The sequence below is a fragment of the Stenella coeruleoalba genome (assembly GCF_951394435.1).
Source record: "Stenella coeruleoalba genome assembly, chromosome: 14".
NCBI classification, from domain to species: Eukaryota; Metazoa; Chordata; class Mammalia; order Artiodactyla; family Delphinidae; genus Stenella; species Stenella coeruleoalba.
The window spans coordinates 55559623-55577239 of NC_137160.1; the positions used below are offsets into that span (position 1 = coordinate 55559623).

General features: G+C 43.0%; 1 protein-coding gene across 14 annotated transcripts in view; it reads right to left on the reverse strand.

Annotated features, from left to right (window-relative positions):
• The window catches only part of DLGAP1 (DLG associated protein 1), a gene marked incomplete at both ends in the record, with an annotated part of 968578 nt that overhangs the window by 135045 nt on the left and 815916 nt on the right, over window positions 1-17617 (reverse strand). The window lies entirely within an intron of this gene.

Here is a 17617-nt window from a genome sequence, read left to right on the forward strand (position 1 = left end):
ATGTGCTCAACTGTGAGTACTTCCCTGGTGGAGTGGACTCCATAAGTCAAGACTAGGGTTGTGCAAATTGCAATCTCTTTATGCTTCTTATGGGAGGGCAGCTGAAAAGTTCCTGAGAGGCACAGTGGACCCCGAGGGTAGAGCCCAGCAGGGGAAATGGACCTTCTGTCTCACCCAGGAAGCTATAAGTGACTGGGTGAGAAGACACAGGACAGGGACCCAAGTCCTAGAGAAGAGTATAAGATGGGAATTTGGTCTTAGAAACAGGCAGGAAAATTACTTAGTAGGACAAAGGGAAGCAAGGGGGTGTTGGGTGTTTTAAATTCTGTGAAGGTAGGATCCACCCCAAGGCTGTGAGGGGGTAGAGCCTGGGGGCGCCAGCTGGTCACAAGACCATTTGGAGAAAAGAAGGACCAGGAAGGAGGATGAGGACTCAGGCACATTATGGGAATAGAAACCGCTTAGTCCAGAATCTCTGAACCAGTGTGAAGCCCGTGACTCTGAGTCACCAGAAATAGCTGTTCCCGGGGGTGAAAGTCTGGAGCTGTCCCAAAGAGGAATCAGAACTCCCTGTCAGCGGGAGCCTTTGGAGTCCTGGGCTCTGAATTTTATCACATTTCCTTCGAATGCTATTGGCCAGTTGTGTGTTTACAGGTTGGAGGAACTGATGAACAGGGCACTTGAGAAATGTTATAAAGGGCAAACGGGGCTTGTGGCGAACCAATCAGAGAAAACGGAGGAGAGAAATTGCCAGAACGGCTTTAAGTGTGAGAGGATGGTGGTCCCCGCCGCTGATGAAGAAATGGAAACATGAGGAGGGGTGTGTGTCCAGAGAGCCAGTGGCTGCTTTTCACTTGTTTCCTTTTAGAAGATGAAGGGATATTTATTTGAAAGTTCACTCGAGGGAATTTCCTGCTGGTCCAGTAGCTAGGACTCTGCACTTTCACTGCCAAGGGCATGGGTTCAATCCCTGGTAGGGAACTAAGATCCCACAAGCCATGGCCAAAAAAAAAAAAAAAAAAAATTCATTCAAGGTGGATAAATTCTCTGTTTTCTTGAAATTTTTAAAAAATTTTATTTATTTATTTAATATCTTTATTGGAGTATAATTGCTTTACAATGTTGTGTTAGTTTTTGTTGTACAACAAAGTGAATCAGCTCTAAGTATATAGTTGCAACTTCCTGGAAGGCATCCCAGCTGCCGATCGGTCTGTCCCCTGTGCGCACGTCAGCAGCCGCCAGGGGGAGACGTCACCCAACAGCGCTCAGTGGAGAGTCCCCTTGGGGATGAGTATGCCCTACATTAGACAAATTCCTCCCCAGAGTCGCCTTCCCATGCTGAGCCTCTAATCTTGACGGTTCCCAGAGCAGCAGCAGGCATGGCTCTATCTGGACAAGTACACTACTGGGAACATTAAGACTGCTTTGTAAAACCGTAAGCACCCAGGAGCAGATGCTTTAAAAAATGTAAAAACAAGACTGCAGTGACAGCAGATAGGATCTCGGAGACCGAGTCACCTCACTGCATCTCCTCACATCCTATTCTTGAGGAGGAAACTGTGCAGAGCCCACGGGAGGGTATGTGTCCTGGGTACCAGGGACCCCGGGGGGCTGGCATGCTTGTCTTTGCATCGAGACCATTGGTGGGGAGGGACAATTATTTCTACAAATCTTCTCAAAACAACTTTGAACTAAAACCTCTGAGCGAACATGGGACTCTGCTCCCCAGCTGTCCCACTGACTGGCCTGTTTGGTCATAGGTATCTTTCCTGGAGGGAAGTATTTTTAATCTGAGCTTTGTCCGTTTGTTCCTGAGCTGATGCCATGGAAACTGGATGGATGCCTGCAATTAGAGTAAGAAAGAACACCTCCTGGATGTATTAGTATTTAACGTCTTTTGGATGTTTTGATACGAGGCTTGTGTCAAGAGAAAAGACATGCATATGTAGAAAAGCAAACAGGGAAAAGTCAGCTTTGATAACACTATATTTTGGGGTTCTAGAATTCAGCAATAAAGGGGAAAACATGTGGCTCTTTAAGGAATTATTTCTGTAGTTCAGCTGACAAAATGCAGAGCAGGGGTAAGTTTAATAGATGGAAATAAGAAATGCAGCTTTTTGTTTTAGAAATTCAGCTTTTTATTACAGAGAAATGCAGATAATTTGGTAGGGTTATTTTACTTTTTTGAGCCAAACAGATTTTGTTGGTGTGATGATTTCAGCAAACCATCTGCGAGGCTATCTGAAAGGAATCTAAAATAAATGAAGGGGTTATTTCAGGGTTTTTTTCTGGAAAGGAATATTTTAAACTTCTCAGACTACTTCTCAGGAAACTTCGGTGGGGGGTAGGGAATACAGCTTTGTAGTGCTTTATTCACCTCCCGGTACTGTACTGTGTTGTGCTTGTGTAAATATTGCAGCTGGAATGAGTCATTTGTGTTTGCCTCTCAGACGTATCACCCTTCAGTGACCACAGTGTCATCCTTTACACGAGGCTGCTCTGCGCGAACCATCAGCAAAGGAGCATTAGGACCCAGCTTCATCTAGGGTCCTGGTCTTAAACACACTTTCTGACTCAAAATGCTATTTCAATAGGGTGAGCATATATCTCAGTGTAAATATATATATATATTTTTTTGCGGTATGCGGGCCTCTCACTGTTGCTGCTTCTCCCGTTGCACAGCACAGGCTCCGGACGCGCAGGCTCAGCGGCCATGGCTCACGGGCCCAGCCGCTCCGCGGCATGTGGGATCTTCCCGGACCGGGGCACGAACCCGTGTCCCCTGCATCGGCAGGCGGACTCTCAACCACTGCGCCACCAGGGAAGCCCTCAGTGTAAATATTAATGGTGCCTTTTTCACTCTCCAAAGGGACCCAGTTTCGGCCATACATTAAATGGCCATCGTACATTTAATACCAGTCCCCGAGCACATGGGTGATGAGCAGAGGTGGGCGTTCTGTCTTCACACTCAGGTACAGCACTGATGCCTCAACGGGCATGGGCCGCATCTCTTCCCTTCACCCTCCCTGCAGAGTTCACACAGCAACAGCTCCAGGGCGAGGACAGATGATGGAAAACATGATAAAAATTCTCTTGCTCAGAGTGCTGGCAGGTATGAGAACCTAACTGGGCTCTGAAGATGTAAATGTTGATTCTGACCATTGAAGAAAAGGCCAATGAAGGCAGTATGTGTGACAGCGATTGGTGTTACGAGCTGGATGCAGAGAGAAACAGGAGCTGACGGAATGATGGGATACAGATTAGAGCGCTACACCCATCCGAGGAGGATGTGAGCTTACCAGGGACAAGTAAGCAAGAAACGTTGGGAGCAACGAAGCACTAGAGTCATATAACCTGGCAGAAAAATCCCCCCCATGAGAACTTGATAGTGAGGTACTCGTAAGAATCTAGAGGATGCTGGTACCACTGAGTTTAGGAATTGGGGGAAAAAAGGAATTTTGATGTGAAATTTAAGAGAAGACCCGAGTTCAGAAAGAGAGAAATGAGTAATCACGGATGACGTTGTGGGTTAGCTCCATGGGACTGAGATGGAGAAACGGGTTGCTAAAAGCCTGATGAATTAGTAAGCAGAGATCTAGCATCTGTCTGCTGGCCTCTTGTATCCCACGTATCTGAATACCCACCCCTCTGGATATGGTTTGTATCTTAGGATTTCAGGACTCTGCGAGTTCTCTCACTGCAACTATGTGTCAGTCTGAGAAAAGAAAAGGAGCGAGATGGTGGTATTCAGGCTTCAGTCTCTGGAAGAGCACTTTGTCACTTGCTTTTGATGGAGGCAGAAGAAAAGAGATCCTTATACATGTGTATATATCGTGCTTACAATGATGCACTGTAATCACTGACATCTTTGTCTGTTCTCCTGCACTGGTTGTTGCATTTCTGGAAGGTAGGATTCCTATCTTCTGTGAAGGCAAGGGCTGTATCAGTCTGATTGAAAGGGGCCCTTTAGAGCCCTCTGACCACATTAAAGAGGCACAGAAACAAAGTCCTTAAAAAGGACTTAGAGCAGGGGACCCTCACGGAATGAACAGCCAGGCCCGCAATCTCCTTTGAGATTCCGAATGGCATCGTTCAAGATGTGAGAAAATGGCAGAAATACCTTATATGACTCATTCTTTGTAATTCCTGAGACAGAACACAGATCTGACGTGGTAAAGCGATGCCTTTACTGTCAGAGCTGCGGATTCACTAACTTGAAGATTATACAGGGTCGTCTTAACTCATTTAGCCTGAGAAGTATTGGGGGTGGCTGAGTCCTGGCTGGTTACCCCAGAGCCCAGGATCCCACCTTACTGTCAAGGGCCCTCCCCCTCCAAGGACACCTTCAGGAAGGGCAGAGGGGAAGGGGCCTCTTTGTGACAGGCATCTGGACTTAAATGGCTTTTAATCTTGCTGCCTGCTCTCCAACAAGAATTCACAAGGAAATTTACAAGTTTAAGGAATTTAACCCTAAGGGATCTAAAGCTTGGAAATGTGGAAGGAACAAAAGGATACAAAAGGACTCCAATGAGCTTTCCCAAAGGAAAGAAAAAAAAATCTAAACAGCACACTGGACAGTACTTGCAAAGGGGACCTTTCACCCTGGACCTTTCATCCGGAACTCAGATAGGGCATTTTTTCTTTTTTCTTTTTTTTTATCAGGTGAAAGGGAGAGAGGAGAGAGGGACCAGCTTTTTTTAAGTGGAGTAATGGGATGCCTTCAGCCACTTGGGAAGCTTTCCTATGTTTGAATCCACTCTCCGGAGAGAATGGGATGCAGAAACTGTACGAAGTCTATTTGTTTAATTTATCCAACAAATATCTATTAAGCATTTAGTCTGTGCCAGGCATTGGGTATACAATGATGGGAAAACATATGTAGCACATTTTCTCAAGGTGTTTATAGCAAACGATGGTCCGTGCTATGAAGGAAATGCAACCCACAAGTAAACTCAAATCCAAATCCTGGCTTAAACAAAATTAGAAAACTGCATTGTACCCTGACATCTATGCCAATCCCCCGACACCTTCCTTCATTCTGGGCCGGTCCATTCACCCTCCAACCAGTCACCAAAAAATACCCCTTTAGAAGTCCTTGACTCCAAGGGATGCATTTTAGGAATCCTTCCCTGTACATGGACAAATCAAGAGCAGTACTGAACCAACTCTTCTGATCTGAGAAGCTCCATTTGGATGTAAACTGTACCGTTAGCACTTTTGAGCTGGAACTGAATTCCCAATGAGATGCCTGAGGAGTTCAAAGTTACTGCGCGTGTCAACGTTCTAAAATCCTGTAATAATTCAGGGAGACAGATTACACCAGGGTTTTCAGCCTCTTTTCAGTCTGCAGAGAACATGTATATTTGCACCCAATCCTAGAAAATTCTGCCACTGTAAAAGCAATGCAAAAATTGGGCATTTTGCAAATGGCATTGCAATGAAAAGTGTTGGTTTCCATGCTAGACTGGGCAGTCCTCCAGGCAAGGGTGCTTTCTTATCATGTTGGTGTTCCTGGCCCTGAACTCAGATTTGGCACAGAGAAGTGTTTTCTGGACCGAAGGGTCAGACAATACTAGATAGTCCTCTTTTCTCATTTCCACTGCTGCCACGCTTCACTGGTACATAAATCAGAGGTAGGTGGTACGGGAATAGCAGGGACGCTGTCCTGCCTCTGAGATCCAAGGGAACCTTCCCGGGATAGACCCGAATCTGGGTTTTTTAGGTAGATCAGCACACACACTAAAGCTTAAGTCCACTGACAGTGAATCACTGCTATCCCTCTAACACAGGAGAGGCAGCACAGGTGTTTTAAGTAGTGTAGGACAGACAGCTCGGGGCATGGAGGGATGCTTCTGTGGGCAGTGGGCTCTCTCCACGAATACCCTATGGTCCTTCATTTTACACTAGGAGAGACCACCTACCCTAAACCAAGACCATCTCAAACTGTATCTTCCCTACTCTCACCGAATCCCTGGTTGAGAGAAGGTATATTTAGGAAAGGTGATTTGAAGGGTTTGTGCCTCATTCTTTCTTTTGGTGACCCGAAAACACTCACCGACCTCACCACCACCCTCCCCGCCCATCCCACTGCACCCCTAGCTCACAGGCCCTGCAGGGGGACATGAGATTTTTTTTCTTTATCAAAAGGGGGCATGGGTTCAAAAGGCTGAAGATCATGGTCTGATGGGTTCACATTGTTTCCATGAGGGTCATGTCTATGGGGAGAGAAGCGTGGCTCTCATATTCATTCTGCAGATCTTTTAAAAGCATCTGTTATAGATGTCCCTGTTCTAAGAGCTGGGGACATAGTAGTGAATAAGACAGAGAAAGTCGTCTAGAATTAAATGACAAATACCCAAGTAAATATTGAATTTCATGACCCCTAGCAGTAAGTGAAGAGAAAAGAAAGCATAGCAAGGGATAGGAGAGTGCCACGGGGCAGGGCAGGTGGTCCTGAGACAGAGCCCAGAGGGATGAGGATCATGGGGTGGGTGGTGGCGGGGGAGGAGTCCAGGCAGAGGCACCAGAGCCTGACGCAGGAACTTGCCGAGGTTCAGGAGGTCAGAGCTCCTCATACGTGGGTCAAAGTGCCCTGTGAGCAGCTAATAGCGTACAGGTGTGCCAAGAAGGCGGCATGCTCAGGCCGGAGGACAGCCGTGATGGGATAAAGCTGGGATGTGCTATGGACCAGGGGTAGCCAGAAGGCCGTGTGCCTGGGACAGAAGAGGGCCAAGAGGCGGGAGGGGCCGTATGGGGCAAGGCCTGGGCTGTACGTCCAGTGAGCTCAGCCCCTGCTTGTAAGAGGGTAACACAAAAGGAAGTAGAACACCAACCAGCGTATCACAGTTTCTTTCAGGAACTGACATAAGAACCGATAGCTGGGGGGTCTATAAACGCGACAGCCCCAAGCCTCCCATAATGACTCCAGTGATCAATTCTTTCATCATAAAAACGAATCAGATCATATCACTATGAAGTATAAAAAGTGAGTTAGAGAAGAGCCAGGCGAAATGTTTACGTCCAATTGGTCTACTGGAACGAAAATGAAATGTAAAACAAAGAAAGGAGAACGGGCCACCCAGGTGAGATAGACCTGAAAAGCGGTTCGTGGAGCCCACGCAGACAATCAGCTGTGTTGACTGGGGTTGAGAGGCAGACCTAAGCCCACCTGGTAGTGATGATGCGGCTGAAGGATGGGCAGAGGGGCTGAGCACGGAGAAGAACGTGGACGTGTGCGCTGTAGGGTCCTGACAGGCTGTCCCTGCGTCCCGGTCAGAGGCCTTTTTGGTGAGTTCACGCTGGGTCCGGGGCGGGTGGGGGGAAGGAAGGACCGGTTAATGGCTAGAAGTTTCGGTTTTCATTCTGCTCTGTCCTAAAGCCTGAGGTTGCAACCCCAAATGGGCATTTACTAAATGGGGGATCTCAGTGTTCTTACTGCCCTCTCGGCCCCTCCCCATCTCTTGGTGGGTGACAGCAGGGTCTGTGGGGGGCTCAGAAGGGTGGCCTCTGAGGCACCGGGCAGGCTGGACTTTGGGGGCAAGGGAAGTGATAGGCGTGGGGCTGGTTCCCTTTTCCTTGGTCTCCGTTTCACATGGAAAAGGCCTTCAATCTCCTGTGTACCCAGGGTTTCCCATGGGAAGGTCTTACCCTGGGGCTCTCCTTCGGGAAATATCTGACCACCTTATTCAATCTGTTATTAAGAGCTTACAACTGCCTGGGGTGTTATTTCCTTCGAGTAACAACAGGCTGTGATTTTCAGCAGGCCCCCTGAAGGGAACTAAAGTTGGGGTGTCCAATGTCAGGTGGGTCGGGAGCTTGTTGGCAAAGGCTTATCACATCTCAGGCTTCCCCTGCCCACTGCAGCTGAAGTCGTAGGGGACTGGGGCAGAGGAAAAGGGCGGGCAAAGGAGGCGATGACAATTTTAGTTAAAATGCTTAAGTTGCCACCCTTTGCAGCTTGCAAAACTACACGTTTGTGTAGCAAAGATAGAAGAAACTCTGTCTCAACGGGACCAGTCCTCTTACCATCAGCTCCCCAGTTTGAAAGCCAAACATAAGAGAGTGAAGTGGTCCTACGACTTTTCTTTTCTTTCCGGAATGATCCTTCAGATGTGCTCAGATTGATGGGGGTGGGATGGGTAAAGAGAGGGCTGGGGTGGGGAAGGTACAGGGAATATTTCTGAAAAATCAATTATCGGCATTTAGAGCTGCCAGTATCGTCAATGAATCCTCATGAAACAGTGCCTTGGTGACAGATCAGACACTGGCTATTGGGAAATCTGTACACACAAGGCAGAACCTGAACCACCACCAAATACAATCAGGGTGAATTCCGAATCAAGGTAATTCGGCCAGTTCTCCCCCTCCCAGCTTTTCCCCACCATCCACCGCTTTATCAGTGGAGTTTGGCACAGCTGCAACTGATTGAACTTCCAATCACCTTTCCCAGAATATTTACTAGGCACCGAAACTGACAACAGCTGATATTTACCGTGTTAATATCACGAAGATTAGGAGGAAGGAGAAATAAGGATGAGGATGGGGTAAATCCAAGATGCGTGGGGTTGGGAGCCTGTGGACACATAAGTTCAGACAATCGAGGGTTATGCAGTCATTGGAAAGGTTTGTCAAGTTGGGGGAGGCTTTAGCTGAAAAGGTGAGACGCGTAAATTTTCCAGTAGCTTGTTAGGAGTTAGAAGTATGAGGCTGTGCAGATTGCCTTTGGGGATAAAATGAAGGCATATGGTATGCGGTAGAACGTGCTCTGTGGAGGGAGAATTGAGCAGCGAATTGATAATTATGTTTTCGCTCACATTTTTATTCGCAAAACTCAGAGTTTGCTTTTCGTCTTTCACTTGATCATAACCTTCAGTACATAAATATTTGGTGGTTCTTCCTCTGACACGCAGCGTGACACGTGCAATATACAAAGAGCTGCCTGGGAAACAGAGCGTACAGGAAGCCTGGCATCCTGCCGATGTTTAGTGGGCATCCACAGGTCCACATTTGCTCCAGGCACATTCCCAGGAAGTGCCCAGGAAGCAGAATTGATCAATATGCCTATTTCATTAAGGCTTTAGTTATTTGCTTGTGCCTTTTCGTCAGACTATTTGGAAAGAGAGAAAACGAGCATATGGGGCATCCAAAAATAAAAGGTTTTGATGATGATTTACCATTCTGAGTTACACAGAAAAACATAGGCCAGCAGGCGGGGACACTGAAGATTCTGCCCTATTCTGAATCGTCCAAGTGCTTCTGGAGGTGTGTTAACATCAGAAATAGCTCCTTAAGAAAGAACTTTATCCAAGGACCACAAGTTTCTTAATCTCCCCTCGCTCTTTAAAAAAAAAAAATCCGTAATTTTGATTCAGAACCAGTTTGAGGGGAGAGAAGTGTGGGTGTCTTGTTCTGTAATGTAATCCTATTAAGTCTTTCTTTGGAAGCAAAACAAAACCATGTGTGATTTTCTAAGATGGCTTAGGGCTTCCCTATTATGTAATTGAAACCCGGAGGAGTGTATTTGGAATGGACTGTTACAAACGACACACAGGTTCAAAGAGTCCACTGGTTTTCAAACAACCAGAGGCTGTAAATAGGTGGGTGGAGGTACAAGCCCAGAAGGAAGGCTGCAAATGAACACACACAGTTATCGTTAAAGATCATGGCGGACTCGTAAAGCACAGGCAGGAAGTAAGCTTCGTCCACTCGTCATCTGGTTAAAATCCTCCCGTTTCACGTATTCAGCTCGAACGCTATATAGATCTACTACCAGGTTGAAAGGTATGAATTAACGTATACAGGTTTTAAAATTCAGTAGATAACACAGCAGAGTTATCTCTTTCACTCCCTAGATGAAGGCTTCACAATGCTTCTGATGTAATTAACGTGTTCTACACAATAACGATTGGGAATCGCCAGCCCACAGTATTAATAGTTTTGTCCAAAGCCCTGTGACCATGTGAACGAAGGGAACTCAACTGCTTGTTTCTGGACCTCATTCGTGCCGTGTTCCCTTAAACAGAGTTCCAGGAGAACATAGGTGAGAAGAGAGAGAATTGGTCAGTGTGGCATTATTCACCTTTCCTAAAGTTTCCCCTTGAGTTGTTGGAATGGGTGAGAAAAGGCCAAGTGATTTTGAGTTCTCTCTGGAAAAAGAATAATGAAAAGAGGACGTGTAGACAAAGGAAAGGGTTTGGGAAAGGAAAAGGCAGATGCTGTGATGAATGCCACCAGTGAGCCCACTGACGTTCATTTCCACAGCCAGCAGACTGCTGTGCCGAGGGTCACAGGAATCCCCCAAAGCACTGGCCTTTGTCTTGTGGCTTTGACACTTCTCATGAAGCAAGAGTTCTGAATTCTTTTTTGGTGTAAATTTGTCAACATCACTTTCTTTCTTAATGAATAAGGATGATGAATATCTTCCGGGACTCTGCACAATTCCATCCAGCACTTCACTGTTTCTACTTTCTAAAGAGTTCTCGCCTTTCTAAAAACACGGGTGGCCTCCTCTGCTGTGTTAGATCGTGGTGGTGGCAGAAACCTCTTCTCTCCCCATAATTGTTTGGGGAGCTTTTCTGGCTGGAACACAGGTAAAAGCTGACAGCGTGCCTCTGAGCGTTTAGCTCTGTCAGCATAAGAACTACAAAGGCATGGATTTACGCTTCCAAAGACCCCTTAAGCTGGTTCTATGTAGCTTTAGGCCTTTGTCCTAAACGCCCTTCTCTTCAAAGACCACCTGCAACTGCTGTTTGCAAATGAACTGCCTCTGACATCTGAAGGCAAAAAAGAAAAAGTACAAAATCTATAGAAAACTCACTTGCTACCCCTATGAGGTGGGGAAGACAAAGCAAAGGATCCTTCAAAAATTTAATTTAGGGTTTAATTTAATTTTAAAATTTAATTTAGTGTTCCAAATGGAGCCCAAACCCTGAAATGTTAGCTATTTCTGTTTTAAAAATAAAATTCATTTTCTGTATTATGAAAGTAAAACATGCCCACTGCAGAATATTTGGAAAATAAAGTATAAAGAAAACCCCAGGGCTTCCCTGGTGGCGCAGTGGTTAAGAATCTTCCTGCCCATGCGGGGAGCACGGGTTCAAGTCCTAGTCCGGGAAGATCCCACATGCCGCGGAGCAACTAAGCCCGTGCGCCACAACTACTGAGCCTGTGAGCCCAAACCACTGAAGCCCGCGCACCTAGAACCCGTGTTCCGCAACAAAAGAAGCCACTGCAACGAGAAGCCCACGCACTGCAACGAACATAGCCCCCACTCGCCGCAACTAGAGAAAGCCCAAGTGCATCAGCGAAGACCCAACACAGCCAAAAATAAATAAATAAATTTATATATATAAAAAAAGAAAAACCCACACCATCTTTGGCTCCAATAGCAAAGGTAATCACTGTTTAACATTCTAGTGCATTTATTTCCTCCCAGTTTTTTTTTTTTTCCTGGTTGCAATTTCTTAACATAGTTCTGCACTGTGTATGCAGGTTTGTGTGTACACAACGCATATACAAACACACAATTTTGGACAGTGCTTCAATGTACTGTAGATTTCTAGCCTGATATAATATCAGAAGTTCTTCCCCTAAAGATTATCATAAACTCTTTCTAAATATACTTTTTATGGTTGGCATAATAATTCATTGAAGTAAATGTTCCATAATTTACCTGACGTTTCCCTACCGGTAGACAAATGTTCACCACCAGCAAAGGTGGTTCAAATCTTTCACCATCATAAGTAATGTTGTGGTGAACATCTTTATAAAATTTTCTCTGCAGATTGTTTCTGCAGAAGAGTTTCATTGAAGGGAAGTAGAGGTCAAAAATAATGAACATTCAAAAAGTTTTGAGAGGTTTCAACACACCGCTTGGGTTGTATCTTAGGGCTTGGATGGGTGCAAAGAGTGGGAGTTTTGCTGTTTTTTGGTTTTTAATGGAGATTCAAAATAAGGAAGAAATTCCATGTTCTTAGCACCTTTAGGGCTTATCAGTATTTTTTCTGGCCTTTCACGGTACTTTAGTACTTTGGGGGCTGAAAGCTAGAGAGAAAGAGAAAAGAGAAAGCTAGAAAAAAAGGAATCAATGTTGATACAATTCTTTTATAGATTTTCTCATAGTTTAAAATTTATTCCAGAGATGGGATCAGCATTCCATGAAGTCCCCCTTACTCAGCTATTCATGGGTTAAACAGAGATTCGAGGCCAGGTCAGGACTGAGGCTAATAATATTAGTATAATTTTTAAATTTACAGATAAGAGAGGGAAGAGGTAGGGGTGTAACCTCCATGGGGCTTTGGCTAGGACAAGGTGGGAAAAGAACATAAAGTAGAAACTAAAAGCCTAAGAATAAACGGAAGCCTTTATTTGCGGAAGTTAACATTTACCAGTCTCCTTGAGTCTCACTATTTCACCCATTTTGGGAAGTCCTTTCCCCAAATAAAAAATGATTGAAACTTTGTTTCTCAAGATGGTGTGCGAGAGACATGTGACCATCCCACTCTTTCTAAAATGAACTGGTTTATTTTCAGGTGCATGAGAAAAAAGTAAAGAACTTTCTGCTTCTGTATAGATGTCGAAGTCATCGCAGAAACTTAGAGAATTCAGTGAAGTAGAAAATTTCCTGAGGAAATCTTACATTTGCACCTATCAATCAACTATCAACAAATATTCATGGGGAAAATCTTATATGTGAGAACCGTAGCTTTGTGTTTTGAAGGCTAATTGCTGAACAGGTGCAAAGCGATAAATTAAGTGGTATTTAAACTTTTTAACCTATAGTTTGGGTCACAAGGTACTAACAAGACCTTATACCATGTAAGACTAGTAGAGACCTCAAGACTGCCGAAGGCCCAAGTTGAAAGCTTGCATTCTTTTGATTTAAGCAATTAAGAAAGTACTAAGGACTTGTGGAACGTGGTTTTCTTTTTTTCTGATAGACAGCTATTTATATTTTAGGTAACTCATTTTGATTTTATTATTTAAAATTTTCTTATTTTGAACTTTTTATTACCTTAGTTACAAAAGAAGAAAAATTTTAATTGAAGTATAATTGACTTACAAGATTCTGTTAGTTTCAGGTGTACAACATAGCGATTTGATATTTTTATATATTACAAAATGATCATCACACGTCTAGTTACCAATTGTCACCATGTAAAGTTACTACAATATTGACTATATTTCCTATGTTGTACATTACATCCTGTGACTTATTTATTTTATAACTGGAAGTTTGTGCCTCAATCCCCCTCACTTATTTTACTCATCCCCTCACTCCACTTCCTTTTGGCAGCCATCTCTTTGTTCTCTGCCTCTGGGAGCCTTTTTCTGTTTGTTAATTTGCTATCTAGATTCCACATATAAGTGAAATCATACAGTATTTGTCTTTCTCTGTCTGACATTTCACTAAGCATAATACCCTCTAGATCCATCCTTGTTGTTGCAAATTGCAAGATTTCATTCTTTTTTATGGCTGAGTAATATTCCATTACATGTGTATACAGCACATCTCCTTTATCCATTTATCTGTTGATGGACACTTAGTGTGCTTCCATATTTTGGCTATTGTAAATAGTGCTGCAATGAACATAGGTGTGCATATATCTTTTTGTTTTTGTTTTTTTTAAATTTATTTATTTTATTTTTGTTTATTTTTGGCTGCGTTGGGTCTTCGTTGCTGCGCAGGGCCTTCTCTAGTTGCGATGAGCAGGGCCTGCTTTTCACTGCGGTGCGCAGTCTTCTCATTGCGGTGGCTTCTCTTGTTGCAGAGCATGGGCTCTAGGTGTGCGGGCTTCAGTGGTTGTGGCACATGGGCTCAGTAGTTGTGGCTCACAGGATCCAGAGCACAGGCTCAGTAGTTGTGGTGCATGGGTTTAGTTGCTCCGCAGCATGTGGGATCTTCCTGGACCAGGGCTCGAACCTGTGTCCCCTGCATTGGAGGCAGATTCTTAACCACTGCACCACCAGGGAAGTCCCAGCATACATCTTTTTGAATTAGTGTTTTTATTTTCTTTGGAAAAATACCCAGAAATGGAATTGCTAGATCATATGGTAGTTATATTTTTAATTTTTTGATGATACTCCATACTGTTTTCCATAGTGGCTGTATCAGGTAACTAATTTTTAAATGAAAAGAAAGTTTCTTTTTTGTTAACTTTATTTTATTTTTTTTGGCTGTGCTACACGGCTTGTGGGATCTTAGTTCCCCAAACAGGGATTGAACCTGGGCCCTCGGCAGTGGGAGCATGGAGACCTAACCACCGGACAGCCAGAGAATTCTGAAAAGAAAGCTTCTTTAAACATTCTCTTTATTTAATGGGATACAGTAAATGCGCTGTCAATAAAACTGGAAAAGATATCGATGTAGCTGCCATCTGACTTGAGCAAACACATGGCAATTCCAAAGGCTAAATAAACAGAGAATGTCTGGCGTTTGCACTACTTTTTAAGACACGCTGTGCTTTATTAAAATGCCACTGTGACAAATGCCGCTAAAGTCATCCTAGATGGTTTGAAGGACAATGGATATGCTGTCCTTGAGCATTTTTTGTCTTCACCTTTTTCTCAGTCAAGATTGTTGAGTGTTTGCTTTGAGTAGTTGAGTATTTTTAAAGAGTGTACAATTTATCCCATAGTTTGCAGAATGGTGAGAAAAAGTATTTGGACAGGACTGGGAAGGAGGATACTGGACTCTGACAGTGATACGGCATTGAGCACAGGGTGCAGAGTGCAATGTAATTTTGGGTGGTCGCCCCTGTGTGAAAGTTGGGTCACGTTAGGTGGGGCATCTCTGTGTGTGGAAAGAATTGTTTCGACGTTTGCCAGGCAGAAGAAGTCGTTTAATAGAGATTTAAAAAGGATAGTGCCAGCCCACGCATGTCCTCTTCGAAGGAAACTCTGCTCAAACCATGCATTGAAGAAGTCGTGGCTCCTGGGTCACAGGAGTCCCAGAAGGATGGGAGAAGGGGGGTGGGGATGAAAAAGTGGTCATCGAAATAATGGCTGAAAATTTCCCAAACTTGGCAATTTGGCAAAAAAATATGGGTAACTACAATAGACTTTCTCTCGCCTCCGATCTTTTGTACATTATATTTGACGTTTGAAGCAAAAAGTATAACGTTGTGTGATGTGGCTCTCAATGTATGTAGAGAAAATATTTACGATAATTATATTATAAGTGAGAGAAGGCAAAGGGACTTGTAGGGAGGTTAGGTTTCTATACTTGATTCAAAGTGGTAAAATGTGGACAAGAGTAGATCTTTGTCGTGATGGTATGGTTCTGTATCTCGAGTGCAGTGGTAGTTGCAAGAATCTGCGCTTGTGATAACTACCCATCTACATTGTGCCAAAGTCAGTTTCCTGGTTTTGATATTGTATTGTTATCTACGATGTAACCATTGGGGTAGACTGAGTGAGGGGTATAAGTGACTTCTGTACTATCTTTGTAATTTCCTGTAAATACATAATTATTTCTAAACAAAAAGTTAAAAATAAAAGATGATGGAAAGGAGTTCCTTGAAAATGATGAAAGCCAACATTTCATATCTCGTCCTAATTCTCTGGCCGTCATCAACATTTTGGAAGAGAATAAGGTATTTTAGAGGCAAAGCAGTGGATGACGTGGACTCACTGATTTTCTTAAATTATATAATTTAATTGTGGGGGAAAGTGTGTAATGGGATAAGGATATCAGATGAAAAAGCAATTCAAGGTTGGATTTTAAGAGGCAAAGGACGGTAATCCTACTCAGAAATTCAGAGTGAGCTCTTGATTTCATCAGATCTGATATCCTTTGTCAGGGATATACCTGTAAAGTATAAAACTGGTTCAGCAAAGTTAATTTTAATAATATTACATATCCCCTTGAAACCATAACACTGAAAAAATATTGTAGGGGTAAACACTAATTAAATTTTGACAGTTTTTTGTATTTTTTAGAGATAATTTAGACTAGTTATTTTCTTCTGCAAGTTAAATTAGAAGTTATGAGTATTCTCAGTAATACTGATAATTAATAGAAAAGCGTAAAAAAGAGCCAAAACATGGATACAGCTAGAGATGATCATACTAAGTGAGATAAGTCAGAAAGAGAAAGACAAATGCCATATGATATCACTTATATGTGGAATCTAAAATATGACACAAGTGAACTTATCTATGAAACAGAAACAGACTCACAGACATAGAGAACAGACTTGAGGTTGCCAAGGGAGAGAGGAGGGGGAGGGATGGAGTGGGAGTTGGGGGTTGGTAGAAGCAAACTATTACATAAAAAAAAAAAAAAAAAGAATGGGTAAATAGCAAGGTCCTACTGCATAGCACAGGGAACTATATTCAATATCCTGTGATAAACCATCATGGAAAAGAATATGAAAAAGAATGTGTACATGTGTATAACTGAGTCTCTTTGCTGTACTGCAGAAATTAACACAACATTGTAAATCAACTATACTTCAGTTAAAAAAATGGCACTAAAAAGAAAAGGGTAAAAAAGAAAAAGTTATCTTGTATGCTGGTGGAATTTACATGTCCGTAGGACACCAGCAGATGGCAAAGAAAACTTTCAGTGTTAATAGTGACATGATCATTGCTTTCTCATTACGATAAATATAAGACTATTTCTTATATAATTGCTAATATAGTAAAATCATGGTACTGTTCATCTTGGTCTTCTCTCTTTTTTAAGTAAGGACACTTGGCAGCAGTAAAGGGTTACCCTGAATGCTTGACAGAAAGTCAATGGCAAGAGGAACAGAGAGAAATACAAAACCTCGGCTCTTGGATTTATTTACTAGCTGGAGCTGTGTAGGGTTGTCCACCTGCTAGCATTAATCACGCATATGGTTTTTAGTTACTATCATTTTACTGTATTTGTTAAAGTTCAATACTAATTGGATCAGACAATGTTGGACTTACTGAAGGCTTTTAAATATGTTCACATATTCCATTACAAAACCGTGTCTACGGAGGTATCAGAAAGAGAAAAAAGCGAACTTTTAGGTTCTGTGTTGTCATTAATTTTTTTGAGAAATTTCCCATAGTCACATGAAAGAAGTCTGATTTTCTAATTTGTGTTTTCTGATTGACCTTGGTAACTGGGTTGTAATGCTCAACCCAGCCAAGAGACCAGCCAGATCAGGATTAAATTATCATAGGATTTTTTTACTTAGTGCAAGGTAGAGACCTCTGATGATTTCATCAGCCACAACGCAGACTTCACCACCTGCTTACTTTACACGTGAATTGGTAAAAATTCTTTTTTCCATTCAGTGCTGTCTGACAGCACTATAACTAGATCAAGGGTTGGATATTTGATCTTGTAAATCCACCTTCATGTCAAAATGACCAAGTATAATATGAAATTTTAAACCCAAAGAGTATTTTCTTCTTTGAGGCTTTTTTAAAATTTCATTGTCATTTCTCTTTCTTTTTTCATCTTTAATTTCACTTTAAACAGATATTCCAGGGTTAGACAAACCAGCATGAAAAACCGTGTCACTAATATGTGATCAAAACAGTTTCTTTTAAAGAGGGATTTTCAGAAATTTTAATGGAAAACACAGGTTTCAAACATGGCAGGAACTAAATGAATATTTGTGGGAGGAAAAATGAAAGA